At 41.0% G+C, this 7,894-nt stretch overlaps 1 protein-coding gene across 1 annotated transcript in view; it reads left to right on the top strand.

Moving 5' to 3' along the window:
* Positions 1–997: 997 nt before the first annotated feature.
* Positions 998–7,894, top strand: part of LOC138168094 (cation channel sperm-associated auxiliary subunit delta-like) — a 31,297-nt gene continuing 24,400 nt past the window's right edge. Inside the window, exons 1-2 of the mRNA XM_069097127.1 lie at positions 998–1,088; positions 2,817–2,899. The gene's annotated coding sequence lies outside the window, so the exon portion shown is untranslated. The remainder of the gene's footprint in view (positions 1,089–2,816; positions 2,900–7,894) is intronic.

The following is a 7,894-nucleotide window of genomic DNA, read 5'->3' as shown; positions in this document are numbered from 1 at the left end:
ACTCCAATGGACTGCCCATGTTGCTCAAATGCAAAACCTATGCTTGCCAGAAAGACTATTTTATGGAAAACTCACACAGGGCAAGCATTCTCATGGTGGTCAGAAGAAGCGATACAAGGACACTCTCGAGGTCTCTCTCAAGAACTTTGGAATCGAGTGTGTGACAAGGGAGACACTGGCACAGGACTGCTCAGCACAGCAGAGGTGCTGCTACACTCTTCGTGAGCAAAGCCGAATTGAAGCAGCTCAAAGGAAATGAGGCATGTAGCAAATGTTCACATGTACTACTTGTGCCTGATGTGTGGTAGAGAATTCTGAGCTCGTATTGGTCTGATGAGCCACAGTTGGACACACGGAAACTTGACTTTAGCATAGTGATGTTGTTCTGGTCCTCTTCGAGAGCAAAGGACGACACCCATTTTGAGAACTATGTCATTTTTCCCCTGGCTTAAATTCAATCCTGGCTATGCAATAATTGATGGCTATGAGCTGGGGTAATGTAGGGAGTACCCTAGACAGAGTGACTTCTGGTGGCCAGAGAGGAAACTTCAACCATTTGAGAGCAAGGGAAACTGAAGTGGCAACTAGGTTGGTGGTTCAAGGAGGGGACTAACCTCGTGCACAGCTCACTGAATGATTAATAAAGTGATGTGCTATCATCCTGTAAGTCTAAAAATGGCAGCCTGTTGGCTGATTTGCTGTAGTTCCCCAAGCACCACATGGCCTTATACCAAGTATCACATAAAGACACATACAAACTGTGACCCCCCCCCCCAATTTTTTTGGTAGAAAGCAATCTAATTTACTCAAAACAGCACCAGCACCACTATTTTCTCTGAATTGAATCATGAATATATTTAGCTCTTTGGAGTTTGTAACTCAGAGCTCCCAAAATCAGAGTTGAAAAACCCTGTCTCTTGCTATAACTTTTATCTTAAGAAGTACCCTGGCCCTAATATTTGTTTTGCATATATTTGTTTTCCCTCACCCAGGTCAGCTTGTGGAAGAAATTCCTTTTAAACAGACAGAATGGTCTTCGTTTACATCCTTTCAACTTTCTGGAGTCTTCATCAAAAACATTGCTGTCAGTATGTACCTTCTTTCACCTCATTTCCACCCCCTCCCATCTTTAGAAAAGAGGGGGGCATCTTGTCTCTCTGAGTGAGGCATGTCTAATTCCCATGGGTTCGAGAAATTCACAACTTTAATTGTCCTTAAATAACTAGTTACTAGTTATTGGAGCTAGTTTTTAGCCTTAGGAAAGACCTAGAACTAGGTTGCCCTAGTTTACTGTAGGACATAGCCTGCTTTTCTAAACACCTTTAACTGATGATTTACTCTTGCTTTGGCCTGGAGAAGGCACCTAGCAATTAGTCCAGGCTAATTTGATTTTTGTGTTTCTTGTGAGGGCCCCACCATCATCCTAGTGACCCAGCTTCACCATCTTAGAGTAACCCTTGGCTTTTGGCTCTTCCCTTTCCCTCATCCTTCTCATTCAATCTGTTGTCAGATATTGCTGATTCTTCCTCCTCCTTTCCCCTCTTTGCTTCTCTCCACTCACACAGCTGCCACCCTGGTTCAGGCCTTCAGCACCTCTCCCTTGGTCTTTTCCAAAAGCCTCTACTGTCCTCCCTGCCTCTAGCCTCTCCTCTTTGTAAACTTGTCTACTTGGCTGCCAAGTTGATATCCCTAAAGAACCAGTCTGATCACATCCCTCCACTTCCCAAGAAACTCCAGTGGCTCCCTTTAGTCCCTTGTCTCTTCTGGAAATCAGAGCCCTTCATGATCTGACTCTGACCTACCTTTCTCAATTTTATGCATATCACTCTCCTTTAAGTATTTTCCACACCAGTCAAATTAGCCTGACTCTAATTTCCATTACATGACATCCATCTTCCACAGCCACACCTTTACTTCATTTTTTTTCTATACCTAGGATGCACCTTTCCCACACAACCCTCAGCTCAAGTGCCAAGTTTATCTTGGCAGCTGCTCTCCCCACTCACAGTTAATTACTAGTGTTCTATATGATATTCCATCTGCTAAAATGACTAAATAGGTTTTAGGATCATAGAATCACAGATTGAGACTCTGAGGGCACTCAAGAGGCCATCTAGTTTTCTAAAATAGCCAAAATGCATTTTGTATTTACTTTTCTGTAACAGTCCTTCTGGCATTTGACCTGGCATCCTTGCAAGAGGGCCTGAGTCAGCAAAGACCCCGGGAGTTCTATTCTTTGTAGCATAGTAAGAGAGGAAGCTAGAAGGGCTGGAGGGTGAGGTTTTCGAAAAGGGACAGCGTCAAAGTAGAAAATAGAACAAGTCGGTGGAAGAATAGGCTGGGGGGAAATAAAGTCAGTCTTTCACAATATATCCACTATGGAAATGTTTTCTATAACTACACATGTACATCCTATATCGAATTGCTTATCATCCCAGTAAGGGTGGGTGATGATGGAAGAAGGTAAAGAATCTGGAATTCAAAGTTTTTTTTAAAAATTATTATATATATTTAGGAGCATCTTTACATGCCTTCTAAAGCTACCTTACATTACTCAATTGTCCATAAACTTATGAAAGAGTCAGGATAACAGAAAAGGGAACCATGATGAGGTGTTTAGCCAAGAGTTTAGGTTACCAACTGCACAGGCAAGTGCTCCCAGATACTTAGGATCAAGAATTTAAGAATATAAGAAACTGGTAGCAAGTAGGAAATCTTCAGAAAGGCCTAGATATGACTTATCTTTTCATTATTCCAGGTTTTTATTTTAAATATTCAAATTTCAAAAATTAATATCTATGTAATTTTTTTCCTAGATGAAAATGAATTGGCAGTTGGAACTTTAGATGATAGTTTTTTGTATGGCACTCTGGGATTACTAACAACTTCTGTAATTAAAGTAAGTATTTTATTTTCCTAGAGAAAGACAAGAGTAAGAGACAACTCTTACTTAGTCTGTTCATGTACCATTTGCTGATCTTTGGACATATACAAGACACATGTAGAGGTCCAATACCCGTTGCCTGTGTGGCCATGAACAAGTCATTTCTTCCTTTGTTCTAAATGGCACATTCATGTCTAATTCTTTATGGACCCGTTTAGGGTTTTCCTTGCAAAGATACTGGAGTGGCTCGCCATTTGACAGATGAGGAAACTGATGCAAACAGGGTTCAGTGACTTGCCCAGGGTTACCCAGCTAGTAAGTGTCTGAGGCCAGATTTGAACTCAGGTCCTCCTGACTCCAGGGCTGGTGCTCTATTCACTGCACCACATAGCTGTCCTATGAGATCATCTTGTAAGACAATCTCACTGTTCCAGGCACATGGTTGGCATTGTAATGCCTAAAAAAAGAAATGTTTGCTTTCTTCCTCTTTTTAAGTGTTATCTTCTCCTATATACATATAAATAAATATATCTCTTTATATGTATATATATAAAATATATATTTATATATAAATATATATAATAATTAAAAAAAAAACTTTGAATTCCAGATTCTTTCCCTTCTTCCATCATCACCCACCCTTACTGGGGTGATAAGCAATTTGATATAGGATGTACATGTGTAGTTATGGAAAACATTTCCATAGTGGATATATTTTGAAAGACTGACTTTATTTCCCTCCAGCCTATTCTGCCACCGACTTGTTCTATTTTCTACTTTGACGCTGTCCCTTTTCGAAAGTGTGTGGTTCTAACTCCCCTCCCCCTGTAATCTGCCCTCCTTTCTCTCATCCCTCCTCTTAACCCCTTCTCCCCTACTTTCCTGTAGGGTAAGATACCCTTTTTAGTGTGTATGTTATTCCCTCCTTAAGCCAAATTCAATGAGAGTAAGGTTGACCCATTCCCTTTTGCCTTCCTGTTCTTCCCCTCCACTGTAATAGTTTTCCCTTGCCTCTTTTATATGAGATCATTTACCCTATTCTGTCTCTCCCTATCTCCTGTCATTATGTCCCTCTCACCTCTTAATTTTATTTTTTTAAATATCATCCCTTCCAGGGACGGCCAGGTAGCACAGCGAGTAAGAGCACTGGCTCCAGTGTTGAGAAGACCTGGAGATCGAATCCCGGGCTTAAACACTTAGCACCCACCCAGAAACACCTGGCCGTGTAACCTTGAGCAAGTTACTTAACCCCAATTGCTTAGGGGCGGCCAGGTGGCTCAGCGAGTAAGAGCACCGGCTCCAGTGTCGGGAAGACCTGGATCAAATCCGGGCACAGATAGTCAGCACCACACCCAGAAATAACTGGCCGTGTAACCTTGAGCAAGTTACTTAACCCCGAGAAAAAAAAATATCATCCCGTCCTATTTAATCGATCCTGTGCCCTCTGTCTATGTATACCTGTACACATACATACACACACTCACTAATGTATTCATACACACATATACCCTCCTATATAGACATATATATATATATATACATATTTATATTCCCTTCAACTATCCTCATACTGAGAAAAGTTTCATAACTTACAATTACCATTTTTCCATGTAGGAATGTAAATAGTTCAACTTTGATAAGTTCCTTATGATTTCTTTTCCCTGTTTACTTTCTCATGCTTCTCTTGCTTCTTGTATTTGAATGTCAAATTTTCTATTGATCTCTGGTTTTTTCATCAAGAATGCTTGAAAGTCCTCTATTTCATTGAATGACCATATTTTCCCCTGCAACATTATACTCAGTTTTTCTGGGTAGGTGATTCTTCGTTTTAATCCTAGCTCCTTTGACCTCCAGAATATCATATTCCAAGCCCTTTTATCCCTTAATGTAGAAGCTTCTAGATCTTGTGTTATCCTAATTGTGTTTCCACAATATTCAAATTGTTTCTTCTTGTAATATTTTCTTCTTGATCTGGGAACTCTGGAACCTGGCTATAATATTCCTAGGAATTTTCTTTTGGGGATCTTTTTCATGAGGTGATCGGTGAATTCTTCTAATTTCTATTTTGCCTTCTGGCTCTAAAATATCAGGGCAATTTTCCTTGAGAAAAAAGGATGATTTCTAGGTTCTTTTTTTTTTTATCATGGCTTTCAGGTAGTTCAATAATTTTTAAATTATCTCTCCTGGATCTATTTTCTAGGTCAGTGGCTTTTCCAGTGAGATATTTCACATTGCCTTCTATTTTTTCATCTGTTTGGATCTGTTTAATAGTATCTTATAAAGTCATTAGCTTCCATTTGCTCCAGTCTAATTCTGAAGGAATTATTCTCTTCATTGAGCTTTTGAAATTCTTTTTCCACCTGGAAAAGTTGGCTTTTAAGGCATTGTTGTCCTCATTGGCCTTTTGGGCCCTTTTGCCATTTGAGTTAGTCTATTTTTAAGGTGTTATGTTCTTCAGTCAGGTTATTGACTCTCTTTTCATGATTTTCTTGCATCGTTCTCATTTCTCTTCCCAGTTTTTCCAGCACTTCTCTTACATGATTTTCCCAATCCTTCTTGAGCTCTTCTATGACCTGAAATCAATTCATATTTTTCTTGGGAGCTCTTGGTGCAGGATTTCTTACTTCATTGTCTTCTTCCCATTCCATGCTTTGATCCTTTTTGTCCCCAAAAGTGGAATTTAAGGTTTTACTGCTGTGCTTGCTTTGCTTCCTTTGCTTGCTCATGTTGCCACTCAGTTACCTGACTTTTGAGCTTTTTGCCACAGTAGAACTCTGCTTCCTAGAGGGGGGCTTTGTCCCAAATCCCTGGGGTTTTCACAGTTGTCTGAAGCCTCCACAGGCTCTGGCACCTGGTCACACACCCCAGGACCTGCACTCAACACAACAGTCCAGATCCAAGCAGGTTAAAGCAAGAGTGATTACCCTACGATCTGCAGGCCAGGAGCTCTGAAGCAGCCACATGGTAGTGGCTGCCCAGCCACAGTGCCTCCGCTGCTTCTCACCTTCTCGTCCAGCTCCCCCTGTTCCCACAAAGTCCACAATGACCTTTCACTTTGCCTTTGGCATTTATGGGTTGATGATTCTGGAAACCGCCACACCTGCTGCTGATCCACTCTCAAAGTCCACTCTAGCTACTGCTGGTCATGGTCTCCTTGAGGCTAAAACCGCGGGCTCACAGGCGGGGGGCAGTGAGGGGGGCGTGGGCTCAGCTCCCAGAATGCTAGGATGGACCCTTCCTGCTGGCCTCCCGGGCTGCCTTCAGCGGAAGATTTGTTTCTCTCTGTCACTTTGTGGGTTTTGTAGCTCCAAAGTTTGTTTAGAGTCACATTTTGTAGGTATGTGAGGTGGTTATGGGGGGAGCTCACGGAGTTTTCCTGCTTCTATGCCATCTTGGCTCCGCCCTCAGCTGTTCTTCTTTATCCCTTCACTCTTGCTTCTTTCACATATCTAGTTGGTTGCCAAGTCTTACCGTTTCTTTTCCCAAAACATCTCATGTACACATCCCTTCATCTGTACTCACAGAAACACCATCCTTTTCCAAGCCTGCATCACCTCTTATCTTACCTTGGATGTGGGATACCTTGCCAACTGGTCTACCTGCCTTAAGTTTCTCTATACCCCCAGTCTATCCCCCACATTGCCCCCAGGGCAAGTTCAGTAAAACCAGTGTTGCCTTATTACCTCTGAAAGAGAATGTAAATTCCTTTTTTTTGTGGTTCCTCTTTCTAACCTGGCCCCTTCTGGCCTTTCCAGGCTTCTTACAAATCATTGTCCTTTATGGACTACACAGGCCTATGTGCTATTACACACACAGACACACACACACAGACACACACACACACATGATGCTCCTGTACTATACATGTGTGTTTTGCCTCTCTTGTTATGGGAGAAATAGCTCTTCTCTGGCTTCATGTAGCAGGTAACTGCTACCAAAATATAGTTACCACAATGCAAACATTTAAAAAGGCAAAAAATCTAGGTTTTATCATGCTCAAGCCCAGGTTCAGGCCTCAGAGAAAAAATATAATTTGAATAATCATTACAATTCTAACCCGGCCTCTTCTAGGCAAAATTATGTCAGCATGACAGAGAAATAATTCTTTTACATATCGCAATCTTGTACATGCCTCTTAGTTCATAAAATTAAAGGAAAGATACATCCAAAAATCCCATGCTTCCTTCAGTGTCATAAAAATTGAGAGTCATAATCTCATACATCCCCTAAGGAAGCAAACTTCACAAACTCCACAAGTAAACTAATTCAGTTTACAGATTAAGCTACATTTAAAAGGTTCACAGATATAATAATTGAAGGGGAAAATTTGCATGTCAAGAGTTCCATCAAACCTGAGGGCCACCAGTTACTTATAGGCTGGACCTTTTATGCCCCAAGGTAACCAGGAAGCCCTATCAACAGCTAAAGCCCTGTAATGCCATGCACAAGCAGCTTCCCAGAAGAATGCTACTGTGAACAGCTTTTAAGGTTCTGATTACACAGTATAGTGACCACTCTATTTTTTTCCATGAAAAAAGCAAAACATCCACAGAAAATCAAGTTACAGCATTCACAATATTGCAACTTATCACAGATAATCACAATATAATATTCACAACATGGTCTCAAAGTAAAATAGTCACTCTTAAGTTAATTCAGTCAGTCACTTATCTGTAGTCTTAAAGTACATAGTCAATGTCTTCCACTCTGGGGCAAAGTCTTGATGAACTCAATCAGTCACTTATAAGTAGTCTCAAAGTACATAGTCAAAATCTTCTACTCTTGGGGCAAAGTCTTGATTAACTCAGTCACTTATCAGTAACAATATCTAAAAGCACAATAGCCAAAGTCTTTTACTAAGTTTCATAAACAAAACCCTCCACCCGTTAGGTCACTAGTAAACTATAATTCCATAATTACTCAGTACCCAAGGAGAGATCTTTTCATCTTGACTTGGGGCCTGTTCTCAGATTTCCTGGATCCCCATCCATGGTCCTAGATTCTACCTGG

This window comes from Petaurus breviceps, unplaced genomic scaffold (genome assembly GCF_028583685.1).
Source record: "Petaurus breviceps papuanus isolate PSGF00001 unplaced genomic scaffold, PetGlider_PUasm1.0 350712, whole genome shotgun sequence".
NCBI classification, from domain to species: domain Eukaryota; kingdom Metazoa; phylum Chordata; class Mammalia; order Diprotodontia; family Petauridae; genus Petaurus; species Petaurus breviceps.
The sequence above is the reverse complement of the archived record's forward strand: the minus strand, read 5'-3'. Positions and strand labels throughout refer to the sequence as shown.